Here is a 15,014-nt window from a genome sequence, read left to right on the forward strand (position 1 = left end):
ATCTTCGGGTTTTCTTCCGTTCCTATGTTGATTTCTTTTACAGGCTCTACTGGTGTGAACACCAGCTTTGGGTCCCCGAGGACTGGGACGTTCTTTGATTACTATTTGGTATGTTTCTGTCCTTCGTTGGCTGCTGAAGTACCTGTCTCTGTGTTTATGACATTATCATATTTTGTCAAACCCCTCCCTGTGGTTTCCTTGAGGAACAGGTCTATGGCCTTTTCTTTCGCATCTTCTTTATTTTCAATCCTTCGGGTTTTTCGCTGCTCTTCTTGTTCGCTGTTGATACGATCCTGAGTGGTCTGGCACTCTTTTGCAGAGACCCGATCTCCCTTGATTTCCATCACTCCCTCAGGTGTAGGGAATCTGAGATATTGGTAGTAAGTTGCATCCACTCCTTTGAGTTTATGTAACCACTTTCGTCCAATAATGGCGTTATAGGGGGATGGGGCGTCAACCACGCTTAATCGTGTTTCTACTTTCATGGGTCCGGCGTTAACCTGCAACACGATGTCTCCCAATGGCTTTGTGGGTGCTCCATTGAATCCGTAGATGGTGTAATAAGAGGTCATTAGCTGTTCATCATGGAGCTTCATCCGTTTGAATGCGTCGTAGAATAGAACGTTCACTGAGCTTCCCCCGTCTATAAGGATATTTTTGAGGTTACATCCAGCCACTGGTAGTGTGAGAACCAAGGGATCGTTATGATCTTCCATATCTTCTTCGATATCTTCATCATCGAAGATAATAGGTGCGTCCATCCACTCTTCGTGTTCGTCCACCTCTACGCCATCAATCTTATATAATTCGCAGTGGTCTTCTAACTGCTTCTGTAGCCTCTTTCCTATCTGCGCTGTAAGGAAGGGCCCCGCGGCTTCGGAACACGAGATGGTGTTGATTGTGCGATTTCCCTCTGGAATTTGGACCTGCTTGGTCCGTTTGGATCTATCCTCGGCGACCTCCTTTCGTATGTAATGTTTGAGTTCGCCAGCATCAATCAATTTTTGGATCATTATTTTGAGGTTTTTGCATTTCTCGGTCTGGTGTCCATTGACGCAGTGATACTCACAGTAATCTTTATACTTCTCGGTTCTTGGGGACTGTTTTCCCTTAGACCACGGCCACTCCAAATTTTCCCTTCCTTAGATCTCTCGCAAGATCCGAGCATAGCTAGCATTGAGCTTCGTGTAAACTTGATCTTCGAATTTTCGATCGTCTTTTCGTCGTTCATCTCTTCGTTCCTTCCTATCTTCGTGAGGCCGTTCCACTGAGATATTTCTTTTGGCCCCGTTGGTTTGTTCTGCGGAATTGGTACGGTGAGACCTCTGCGTGTGTGCCCTCGGGTTCTCACGCTGGATTTCTTCAAGACGAGCGTAATTTTCGATAATTATTTGAAGATCTCCTTCTGTCTTAGGCACGCTTCCATGAATCTCAACAAATAGTGGACTCATTCGGTCTAATCCCCACTTTTAGCAGTTGATACTTACTACTGGGTCCACATTCCCTATGGCTTGGCAGATCTTGTGCCATCTGTTAGTGTATTCCCTCGTGTTTTCCTTGTAGCCAATTGCCAGAGAAAAAAGCTTGTCCATTCCAGTGTTGACAGCTTTGTTGTACATGTATGTCCTCAGAAATTTCTCTGCGAGTTGATCGTAGGAGTTGATGGAATCAGGTGGTAGGTTGTCAAACCAAGACAAAGCCGATCCCTTCAGACTTGATGGGAAATATCTACAGAGGACGGCGTCGTTATGACTCCATCGGGCTAAGATACGGTTATAATACCGGATATGTGCCGCGGGATCACTGGATCCGTCGTAGCATTCAAAAGTTGGGACAGGGCACTTTAACGGAATGGGGGTATTTGCCAGGCGATGAGTTAGGGGCGTGGAGTTAGCTTCTTTCATCACCTCTTCAAGCCTTCCTCCGCCTTGTATGGCTTTTAACTGTTTGATCTCAGCCATCATGTCATCATGCAGCTCCTCCATTGCGCGGTAATATCCCACGTTCTCATGCTCAGTTGAGCGTTTCTTTCTTCGATCTTCACTGTCATAATAGTATAACTCTTCAGTGGCATATTCCGGATCGGATGTGCTGCTTCCCCTGGCGTCATTTGCTAGGATGACTCTTCGGTCTCGATTGGGATCTGGCGCTTTAGAATTTGCTTCATCCAGTTGTTGGCTAGTCTTCGTGCTTTGGGAAATCTTATCTTTCAAGTCTTGGTTCTCCCTGGACAGAAGAGCTACGACATCTGCGTAGACCTGCTGGCTCTTTTTCAATTCTTCGAGCTCTACCATCATTCGGTGGGATTGGTTTGATCACTGATTGGGAGTTCCGGCTGGTACCCCTACGGCCACAGTTCCCCCTTCGTCTACAGTGTGTATTAAGGATGGCCGAGGATCAGCTTCAATCGTTGATATCTCCAAGTTTGGTCCCCTCGGTTGAGCTTCCGCCCGTGGTCCTAAAAGCACTGGTATGGTTTGATTCTGACCGTTGGTTGACGGCATTCCGAAGATTGGTGGATGTGCGGGCTGATGCGTCATAGATTCTGCTACCCCTTCTTTTTGTTGATGGATTTGGCTTGGGACCCAAGTCTTGTTAGCTTCTGTAGCCTGGAGGGCCGCAACAGTCTTTGTGGCTGCTGCTTTGAGAGCCGCGGCTGCTATGGAGTTAGTGTTCATAGGTGAAGTGATTTCCGTAGCATCCTGCCTCGGAGCAGTTGTTTTAGCTTTGTCTCCTTTCTGCTTGCTTCGGGTCATGACCGAGGTAACCCTCGGTGTCTCCTTTGATGAGGCTTTGGTTTTTCCTGCCTCTAGTATCTTCTCCATGTTTAATCCTTTCCTGCATAGGGAAATAAATAAGGAGAACCAAAGATATCCACGAGGATCGGGTTAGCGCCATTCGTACCCGCAAGACTATTGGAATAAAAGGAAATGAGTTGCCCAAGGGCCCTAATAAAAGAGAAATGTAAAGACTTCACGGGTCTAGTTTTTGGAAATACAAATCCTTTAATAAACGATCATGAATCTTGTTTTCAGACTACTTTTGAAAAAGAACTCTTGAAAAGGCAGATCCGTCACGAGGACTCACGAATCTGGATCATTAAGTCTTAGTTGAAGAAAACACCTCACGTGAAAATCGGTGATAGATAGCCGCGGGTTTGTATGCTTTGAAATGGTGTTTGTGAAAATGAAGAACATGAACCAAAAATAAAAAAGGTTTTGAAAGCACGCTGAACCCAGAAAAGGGCACAACCATAATGCGCGTTTTAAGGTGAAATCACAGGATAAGATAAATCTTTTACCGGGACAGAGTCCCTGTTTCTAGCGCCAAATTGTGAACACAATTATGTCGAGGCCATCCAAGTGTTCACAAAAAATATTCGCATACGTCCTAATTCTAGAATTGTACATCGTATGCGTAACGGGATGATTATATCGATTCATCGGCTCAAAGCCTTCGGGCTTGTCATTGTCTAGTCGAATATTATCATGAATAATGTTCGTGTAAGGAAATAAATCAAGAAACAAGTATAAATATAAAACATATGAAGTTTAACGCGGAATGTAAGATGCAGAAATGTAAATGAGACAGATTTACGTGGTTCGGCACTAAGGCCTACGTCCACGGGGTTTGGTGTTTCACTATGTACTGAATGGTTACAAAGATAGTCGAATGACTTTAGAATATACATGGGTCTGCGGAAGTAGGTGGATTACTTACTCTTCCTATTTATCTCTCCTATATTCTCCTCTAATTGCTCTCCAAAATGGTATGCCACTTCTCTCTTATTGGAGAGGGGTATTTATAGGGAGAGAACGTGGGTCCCATCTCTGAAGTGCCGTTGTAATCTTATCTTCTTGTGCTTTGTGCCTATTACGCAGAGGTCTTCGGTATATGCCGCGGCCTGAGCTTGAATACGAAGGGTTATCCTCGCTTCTTCCACGAGCTGATCGACACGTGTATAACTCTTTGGTATTTAATGCGGGCAGATGGATGTCTGCTCGTGTCAGACAAGTGTCTCTTTGTCTGGTCACATCTGTGGCATCCAAACTTCCTCTCGGCCGTTGATCTGGGATATTCCTCGGATTGGATGCGTTAATACCCAAGAGGTATTATCTGGTGCTCCTCTGAGCCATCATACCTCTGTGGTCCTCTGTCCCTGACCGATGACATCTTCTGATGAAATGCTTGCTATCATGTTTTGATGTCTCGCTTCACATGCCTTCCATGTGTCTCTTTCTATACACGTGGAGGATGATGAGAGGTGTACATACAGTTAAAAAGATCAAAACCAATAATTCCTGGGTGAAAATGATATTTATATTTTGATATTGTTTAAATGGACAAAAATGTAAAAATAGCCAGGATGTAAACAATTTCATCCTACCCATTTTTAAATACTTTTTCTTATTTTTAATTTACATCAGGATGCATCCAGTTTCATCCTTGCTATTCTTTAAGTTTAAGTCAGGATGAATCCAGTTTCATCCTTGCTATTTTTTTGGTGTTCATTTCACCCATAATAATTTTTACTCGTTCATTTAAACCATGTTTTAAAAATATTTGGACAAATGACTCCTTTTGATTGAAAAATTGGGTAAATGAATTGGGATTCAGATGATAGGATAAGGTGCAGGACTGTTTATATTTGCTGATCTGTTTTAATTGTCTATGTTTATCTTTCAACCGTGAACTTTCACTTAATTTTGCCAGAATGCCTATAAGTAGGCTTAAGTTGTCATCACTTGGGGAGGAAATATAAAAATTGTTATATGGATTTGGGTGGAAAATATTCATTTACTTTCCGGATTCACATAAGCCATTTTACAGAATCTAAATAGTCTAACTTCTGATATATGCTTTATAGATGAATGGATTCTATGACCCATCTTATGGTATCCATATGGATTTAATTGTTAATTCAAATACATTAATATTATTATCACTAGACGTATATGCTTCGAAAAGAAATAAAAAAAATAATCACTAATAGGCTGTTCGGATTTTGGATACTACTTCAGTAATCGTTTTTGACATCTAAAAACAGAAAAATCAAAAATTAATTTGAATGCACAATTTCAATATGACTTCTAAAAATCAAAATATTGATTTTTTGTGAAACAAAATCATTTTGCTTCTGACTACTATTTCTGGTATTCAAACATGTTATAATAATATCTACTTTGGCTTTGGTCAATGAAATTGAAAAATCTAATCTCCAGATTGGTTAGGGGTGTCAACGGATAAAAATCTGTCGGATTTTGACCAAACCGATAAGATTAAGGTTAAATTTTATCGGGAATCCGATAACATCCTACGGAATCCAAAAATATAAATCCGATTCCGTTAGGCTAAGTTATCGGATTTCGGATTTTTTCCTGATAAAATCTGGTTTCAGGCAAACCTTAAATGGAATTTACAACCCTTCAAGAATTCATTACAGATTCTATTCATTAAAGATTATAAGATGAAAAAAAAAAATCAAGATGAAAAAAAATACAACATACAACACAAAATTCTTTTCCGAAATTGTTAATAATTCAACATACAACAAAAAATCAAGATAAAAAAATTAATAAAAAACACAAACTTAGTTGAACCAGAAATCACAACTGTTCAACGATCATTAGAGTTGAAATTAGTCAAAAGTTCAACACTCCAACAATCTTCAGTTGAGTGAAAATCCAAACTCTCTAGTCCTCAAATCATCACTAGAGTCAAAATCAATTACATATTTGACTTTTAAGCAGAAGACAAAGATAGATCTTAGTAACCTATCTGGATAAAAACGAATCATAATCTCATGATGGAAATTAATTTGGTTTGATAACAAAAGTTCAATGCCAACCAAATCGAAGAGAGGGTGGGTTGAAGTTTAAAGAAAAATTAGTTGAGAGATAGAGACCGAAGGTGGTTGAGTTCTTCTGTGAGAAATGGGAAGTGGGGATGAGGTAGAGAAAGGAGGCGGAGATTTTGAGGTAGGGTTAGGGTTTTCTTTTTCCCTTAAGGATTCATTAACAGTAGTGCAAACATGTTGCTTAATCTCGATTAGATCCAAGGTCTCACAACAATATCCGGGGCTTATCGGATGTCGGATATAAGCCAACCGGAATCAGCCTCATCCGATTCCGATAGGGTTAAGATGTTAATTCCAATAACTTATCCGGTTCCGAAATCCGATAAATCGGCTTAAATATTATAGGAAGTCGGACATTCGGAAATGAATCTCGGACTTTAAAAGTATATTGACGAACCTAAGATTCGCAGACATTGGTCCATAATAATGGCCAGCACTAATATTCAGCACTAATATTCGAGAGATAGAGTAGCATGGACAACAATATATGGATAGTTTATATTAGTCACCATTGTAATTTCGTGAGCAACATAAAAATGTAAAAATCTACCAAATTTAGCATATTTTTCCATCCTTTATGCCCCTCCTAGAAAATGTCCGTGTCGGGTATAAATTTATAGCCTCTGTTTGGATAGCATATGAGAAGTTGCATGTTTATTTATTTATAAATGAATTCATTTGACAGTTTTGTATGGATCATGCTTAGTAATATAAAAGATGGAGTTGATCTGCATATAAAACTACAGTGAAGTGTTAATAAATCAATGAGTCGTATAATCATCTTAAATAAAAAAAATCATATTGGGATGATGAAGGAAATTGAAAATTAGCCAAATGAACAGGTGTTCTGACGATGGAAGAAGGTACATGATAACTTATTGTTTTCTTTTTCGGCTGATCTATTCTACTTGTTTATGTTTAAGTTACAGTCATGACCTGCCACTTTCTTTTTCCGGAATGCTTATATAAGTAAACTTAAGTTGCCATCAGCGGGAGAGAGGAAATATCAAAATTGATATGTCGATTCAGGTAGAATACTGGAATCCATTCATCTGCTTTCCTAAAAACATGTACATTCTTTTCATTTTTGTAAGGGAATCATCCTTGATTTTGGGTATCTCTATTAGAGCATTTCCAATAGAAGGTGTGAAAAATCCTACGTGGATTTTTTATTTAGTCCTTTTATTTATGGGGTCTACACATAGAGTAAATATAAGACCTCATATCTAAAAAACCATCTCCAACAGTGAGAATTTTAACTCTTAGAATTAAAAGAAAATTGGTTAAAAACATGACGTGGAGGTGCAACCGGAGGTGTAGATAACACTTTCTTGAACACCTTCATATTTAGTAATTGGTCCCTCCTAACTTGTACGTCCCTACTATTGGAGATGGATTTATGCCAAACGGGTGTCTAAAATCCTACGTGTCACTAAAACTAAATATATCCACCCTCTCTTGGAGATGCTCTTATTTCATCTCTAACAAATACTCCGTATATCTTAACTAATTGTTTGATATCAGTGGAATCTCTTTTTTTTCTTCTTTTTGAGATTTTTTCATCTCCCGTTCTCCCTTTTGAAGATGAATGAAATTAGAACGCAAAAAGATTTACGGGTAAGGTTATAAAATCTGGTCCTTCAAGTTTTAAAGGTAAAATTAGAATGATGGTTAAGAAATACCTTATAACATAAACTCTATACATTAATGCTATTATGACCATGAAAATTTATTAATTTAGTGAGATATTAATTAACCGCTAAATTATTAATATCTTATTAACTTATAGATAAATTTATTATGTAGATACTGTAAAATATTAAATTCTTAAAAACACTCTTCAATCTCCATTTTGCGTCATTGTAAACTTCGATCAATATACAATACAAGTTTAGACAATTTGGATGAACTACTAGATGGTGAAATCACTCAAGACGGGCAATATTTGATTGAATAGTTGGGCTATCGCAATTCAATGAATGTTAAGATTTCCTGAATATTCTGAAGAACAAAAAGTTATGCAATTGTTGACTGATGAAGAAATAATTGAGAGCGCTATGAGAACTGATAAAGATGGGAAAGAAGATGATGAAAGTTCAGGGAACGAGGTTGTTAGACCGGCAATCACATTAAAATTTCTCGTTGAGCTATGAGAAAACAACACCTAAATTCTTACGAAGATAAGAAAAATTAGAGATAAAATTCAACATGATATTGATTTTAACAAAAAAAGAAAGACACTTGAATCATTTTTCGAAGAATCTTCATAAATCATTCATTTTGTTAGAGCATAGCTCGGTTGAACTCACCAAACGTTGGTATGTCAAATTTGGTTGTCATTTTTTAGTATCAAAACTCATATAGAGCCGCTTGATTAAATACTAGAGTCAACTTCGTTTAAGTAACTACGGGCTGCAGGACATCGTTTTTCGGGGTATAAAAGAGCTGGGGACCAGGAGCTAATGCAGTGAGGGGAGTATCCTGGGCAAGAGAACTGGACTATGAAACAACCCATCCCTTCACTGCCAAAAGCTCCGTCAATGGAAGGCACTGGATAGCTCCCTATGATGCTTGAACCAATCTTTCGTATACATTTGTTTCTTCCGTGTTATTAGAAATTCAGAAAATTGTACCTAGAAAAATTCTCATATAGACAGTTGGCTCATACATCTCCACATTCATATATTTGTGCATTTTGTTGTGTCTAACAAAATTTATTTTTTCGCATCCCCTGCTCAAAAATCCGAAGTGATACGTCGATACTATAGCCGAAGCCCGGCTACTAAGTCCAAGCTCATTAAATAATTTATTTGGGCTTATTTAATTTATGTTCATGTTACCATTTATGTCGCAGCGGAATACTTAGAAAGTTATTTAGGAAAAATTTAACCGTTGATTTCACATGATTTGATAACCACATGGATCAAGACACACTTCGGTTTTCAAATAAAATATTAACACCATTCAAGTGTTAGGATTTAATTAAATAAGTAACGATCTCAACACCAAATTTCAAAACTTAAAACAGGTCAGGATAGGCTCCTAGAATTTTACAGGCTTCATACGACTTCCACAACTTATGGTAATTATACGTATAAAATATATACTGTTAATATTTATTAGGTGTGAATTATTCGGGATTTTTAAATGAGTTGACTATCCTATGAGCGCGGTCAAACACGTAGTTAACCAGCACTATAGAAAATCAAAACTGTGACATTCTGTTTTATAAAAATTATATAAAATCACGCACAACTAAAAATTGGACGAGGCTTGTCATTTTAAAAAGATAAAAGATAGATATTGATTTTCTCAGAAGACATTAAGGTCTAAAAATCAGTGGATCATAATTTTATAATAGGATATTTACGAGGCATTTACAACTGTCAAATATGTTCTGGATTTGACACCGGTCAAAGAATTATTTTAAAAATATGTATATAACTCGGAAAATTCTACAAAGTTTACCGAATGTTCCTTGAGATGTTTTACATTTATTACAAAAAAAATCAAACCAAAACTTGTTAGGAATTTAAAATGATAAACAGTCAACTCAACATCATACAATATTATTACAGCTTCAAATCTAAGACCAATTACATCTTTGAACTAGAATTTTACGCATAAAAACAATTTTAAGGATCTAAAATTATTCTCTAGGCTCCACGTTGATCAATTCTTTGACATGCATCAAATATGGAATTTTTGTTAATACGACGTGAGTTTTGACACTCATTAGGCAAAGAAGCAACAAAACATTTTCAACTCTTATAATTAAAACATTCTTGATTTTAACCACAACATGCATATCTCGCATCATGTCATCCATATTGCAACAACAATATAATCAAAAATCAAATTTTCACCGCTCGTCCCAGGGAGCCAATATCAATACAAATAATCAAATCAATTAACCGCTCGTCTCAAGGAGCTCCATGTGGGTTTAGGGAATCAAATCCGTTCCCAAGAATATCGCGTATCCCGTAAAAATATGTTAAAGATAGTCATGCTCACAATAGAAATCACACTAAAATCATGAACCAATAATTTTAGAAGCATTTAATCAAAACAGTTTTAAAAGTTGGTGTTGCGTCTACCTCAAACGCTAGCAATATGAATACGAATCCGAAATCTCCAAATCAATCGATGCTAAAGAATTTCCTAACTATCCTTAATGATTTATGTGATATGATAAAAATAATCTTAAAGTAGCCAAATTTCATTTGTTTTTTTTTCGTTTTTTTTTCGCATACAGTAACCTAGGCATTGAACGGAGGCTTGAATTTTTCTTTTCTAAATCTTTCACCGACTAAAACTCCTCCTCTTGTTTGATATATATAGTCAAATTTCATTAAAACCCTAGTAATTTTTACTCATGGGACCTAGTATCATAGGCAATCGAACGGCCGCCCTCCTAATTACTAGACCGACCTGCTGTAATAATTCCATAAACACCTAGTGAAGATATTGAAAACAAATAAAGTAGCCCCATAACAAAAATGCCCCAAAATATTACAATAACACTACATTATGGTGTCTTATCAAAATAAGAATTCAAAGTTGTTTGTTTCTTGTTCACATTTGTACAACATTGGACTTTGTCTCTAATTTTTTGTAGTCCCTTAAGAAATTTTAGAGTGACTTTGTTATGTTGTTCTTCTTATTGTATGAATTTTTAACATATAACACAATCTATAACTAGAAAATAAAGTTTATTGATATTTGTTATTATGCGAAAATGATATCCACATTTATTTTTGAAATTGAAATTAAAATTTAGTATGTTTCGATATATTAAAAAGTTATTAATTTATGGATAAATTAATACTTCGCTAAATTGGTAGAATTCAGCGGTCCCAAAATATTACTTTATCGAAGTTTTGCTATAGTGCAACCCTTTCAAGAGATAGTATTATCGTATAATAAAACAACAATTTTTATTGTGTTCATAATCAACTATATAACTGGAGTAAATTTCTTTTTTACCACTGGTAGGCCTACTTTATAGAATTTAATATTTTTTAATTAAAAAAAAGCAATACATGATATCAGGCCCCTGTTCAGAAAACTGCTATTCCTTGTAATTTTTGAAGATAGAAAAAAGAAGATAGTATATCTCAGTTATCCTTTAAGTGGTTATTATTAGTATAAGAAATATAGATATGTAACTTGATATTCATTAGATAACTGTTTTAAAATGCTTTCTAACGATACAAAATTTACAAATATACGTGAAATAATTTGAGAGATATGTCATTTCTAAATTTTATTTATTATCCTAAGGATGTAACTGAAAAAAATACATTAACATATCCTCACTCCTCCTTATCTTAAGAATTGTGCAAACCTGACATAACTCAACTTTTAAGAACGGAGAATACAAGATATCATTTGTAATGAAAACTAGTCTGATTGTTTAACCAACTAACAGAAGCACCATCTTTACATGCATGTTTAACTAAAAAATTTGCACACTTATTTGCTATCTTTAATTTGCATCATATCTTATTCACGTTCTTTTTAATTTATTATATTCACATTCTTTTTATTTATCACATATGTATTTTTCCAGAATAAATTGTATGCATACACAAACTAACTGGTGTAGTGCTTTTAATGTTTGTTTCCCTAGAAATTGATTCATTTGGATGTTTTCCATAGCTTAGATCTGTCGGAGTCTTTGGTTCATGAATTAGTGGATCTATGTTCAACAAAACTAGGACGTCATTTTAGAAGCAACATTTCAAAGTATGAGATGTAGGAGGAAACTGAAAATATATCAAGTTAAAAGCATTTAGGTACTGTTGAAAAATAATTGGTATTTTTCATAATGGAAACAATTTTTTTTATTAGACCGTGGAAAGTGAACCATGTAAAAACTACGCTCTCACAAACAAGTGAACAACCCAAAATTAGAACCTCTGTTTTTCTATGGAGGTGGGACCAACCGGTTTTGTGTGTTCCCGATTTTTACGTCATCCATTTTCACGGTTTACATAGAATCCCTCTAACATAAATATGTTGGAAATATACTTGAAAAATTTCATGGTGGTTCTTTTTCTTCCTTAGGCATTCTAAGAGCAACCACAGTCACGGCCAAATTTGGGGACTAAACTCAAATTTGGTCTCAAAATATGCCGCAACGGAAGGGACCAAACCCAAATTTAATCGCCAAAATTAGGGTTTGAGACCAAATGTGGTCGTTAACCCAGACTAAACGAAATATAGTGGGACGGAAGTATTAATAGCGTATGAAAGCAGACGAGATTTTAGTGACCGTATGAAATCAGACGGAAGTATAATTAACGTATGAATCAGGCGCATCTATAAACTCCGCCTAACCAAACGCATGTAATACATACGCCCCAACACAGACGTAGTTATATTGTACGCCCCAATGGGACGTTGGTATATTTTACGTCCCAATGGGACGTTGCTTTAATGTACGCCCCAATGGGACGTTGGTATATTCACTCGTTTAGTGGGCTAATACGTTATTAGAAGAAGATTAGTGGGCTAATACGTTATTAGAAGAAGATTAGTGGGCTAATACGTTATTAGAAGAAGATTAGTGGCTAATATTTATGTAAATTCACTAATCAGGCGGTCATTGAAAGTGCGCCTGAATCAGGCGGTCATTGAAAGTGCGCCTGAAATCAGGCGATCATTAAAAGTGCGCCTGAATTAGACGGACATTAAAAGTGCGCCTGAATCAGGCGCACATTAAAAATGCGCCTGATATCAGACGGTCATTAAAAGTGCGCCTGAATGAGGCGGACATTAAAAATGCGCCTGAATGAGACGGTCATTAAAAGCGCGCCTGAACTGGGACGGTCATTAAAAGTGCGCCTGAACTGGGGCGTTTGTTATACTTCCGCCTGACTAAAAATAGTCTTCCATGACTGTGGTTGCTCAGTGTAAAATGCCAATTTTTTTTAGCTTTTGGTCTGCTATTTGGCATTTGATCGATTCCATGACTGTGGATGCTCTAATAGTTCAGAGTTATTAATTAAAAGATCATACTTTAAGGAACAATGTTTTGATTATTATCTTTTGCACTTAAAATAATAATAACATGATTTGGAAAGAAAAGACATATGTTAATCAGGAGACAATGCATATACTATATTTTCTTTATCTCTTGGACCAAAATTCATTAATAGAAAATCTGAATGAAGAAAAATTATAACGGAAAGCTGATTCTCATACCTAACGTCCAAGGTTCCCAACCCCCACTGGAAAATAAATTTCCCTCATTTGTAGGTGACCTCCCATTGATCTAATGCATTGAGTTATATCCCTCCATGCGTGTAAAGCATACCCAACCTTAACGACAAACTTGATCGTTACCGACGCTTTCTAAACGTTATAATGCCCGTAAAAATCCTGATATCGCATGAGACCTACAAACCCATATTGTCTTTATGCGCATATACGAAAAGGCAAAAAACACAAAAACCAAACTATGAAGCGTCCATCCAAGCAATGTTTACATGATTCTTATTATTGTTTCTCATTCATAGTCTTTGTTTGCGAACGACATGATCGGATGCCCAATATGAATATCATGTTAGGTTTAAGAAGCTAACATGCATTGCAATTGCATGTTTGATATATACATATGAATCGTTCATTTGATCGATTGTATGGCTTAGTAGTATATTTTTAGTTAACCAATCAATTTCATACGTTTATCCTTTACTAACAAATTTTAAAGATTGAGTTGTTGGAGGAAATTATTGAAGATACAAACCATAATACGACACTTAAGTAGATTGTGGAAATGCAAGGAACACACCATTATATTCCCTTTTAAGCTAGATAATTCCATGGAATTATTTCCATTTTGGTACAACAATCAAATTAAGGAAACGTGCGAGTGGAAAAAGGCCAAATTTTAGGATTTTCAGTTTCATTGCCTTTTAGTTTTCTACTTGGAATGCAAAATACTAAGGAAGAATTCCTCTTCACCGGAGCCCACTCGGCAACTCTTGTAATCATAGAGTACTTATATTATTTAAAATTTCTAAATCTTTTAAAAACTTACAAATATTTTTTTAGAGAATTAGCCCTTTAAAGTTTAAAATCTAAGTCACTGAATATTGTATATTATCAGTCAGTTGATACTTCAAAGTCGTAAACTCCATTGGAAGGAAAAACGATCTTGAGAGGAGCCCAACAAAGAATTACAACAAGCATTCAGAATGTAATCACCTTTTTTTGTGCAAGTTCACGTCTGCATCAACTAATTCGAGTGGATTCTTTAAAGGTGTGATTGATGATCTGATGATGTAGTTTGGTACTTCCATGTACAATGAGATGTGTACATTAAATTCGCTTGTGGTTTTCTATATTTTTGTATTGCATATATGATGAAAACTTTTATGACTTGTTATAAAAAGCATAGGACAAGTTAAGGTGCAAAGAAAAAAAAAAAAATCTCGATAGTGCCCCACCAACAAAAAATTCTAACTCCTCCACTTCCTCTACTACCAAGTCTCATTCCCGCTCTTGAAAGAATTAGGGGCCACCGTGTAAGAATTTTGATAAATTCTAATGACTTATATAATGAGATTACATATGGGATGCACATGTTAGTATCGTACTCTTTTAACAACACAAAATTTGAAATAATAAAATTTTTTTGATTTTAAAATACAAAATATAATGTTCTTGTTTGTACTTATTATCTAGATAATTCAAAGAGATTTCCAAATATATAAATTGTATAAAAACCTAATTCATATTTTAAAAGATATAAAATTTTGAAGTTTTTATGATTTATTTTTAAAACAATGATACTTAAATAAATTTACAAATATATACTCTCTCAGTTTCTAAAAAATAGGCAGGTTTCCTTTTTTGGATATGTCAAAAAAATAGGATTGTTTTCATATGTGGAAAGTCAAATGTTATGATTTTACTACTATACCCATAGAGGGACCACTTCTCTCTCTCTATTTTTTTCTCATAATATAAAAAGGGGACCACTTCTCTCCCCTCTTTCTCTAATAAGAGATGAGTGGGGACCAAAGGATAGATTAGGAAAAAACATGGAAAAGTGGCTCCAATGATTAGTTTTCTTAATTTTTGTGAAAACCAAACAAGCCTATTTTTAGAAACGGAAGGAATACTTAATATACAATTTTATCCTTGA

The sequence above is a fragment of the Papaver somniferum genome, chromosome 8 (assembly GCF_003573695.1).
Source record: "Papaver somniferum cultivar HN1 chromosome 8, ASM357369v1, whole genome shotgun sequence".
Lineage (NCBI taxonomy): Eukaryota > Viridiplantae > Streptophyta > Magnoliopsida > Ranunculales > Papaveraceae > Papaver > Papaver somniferum.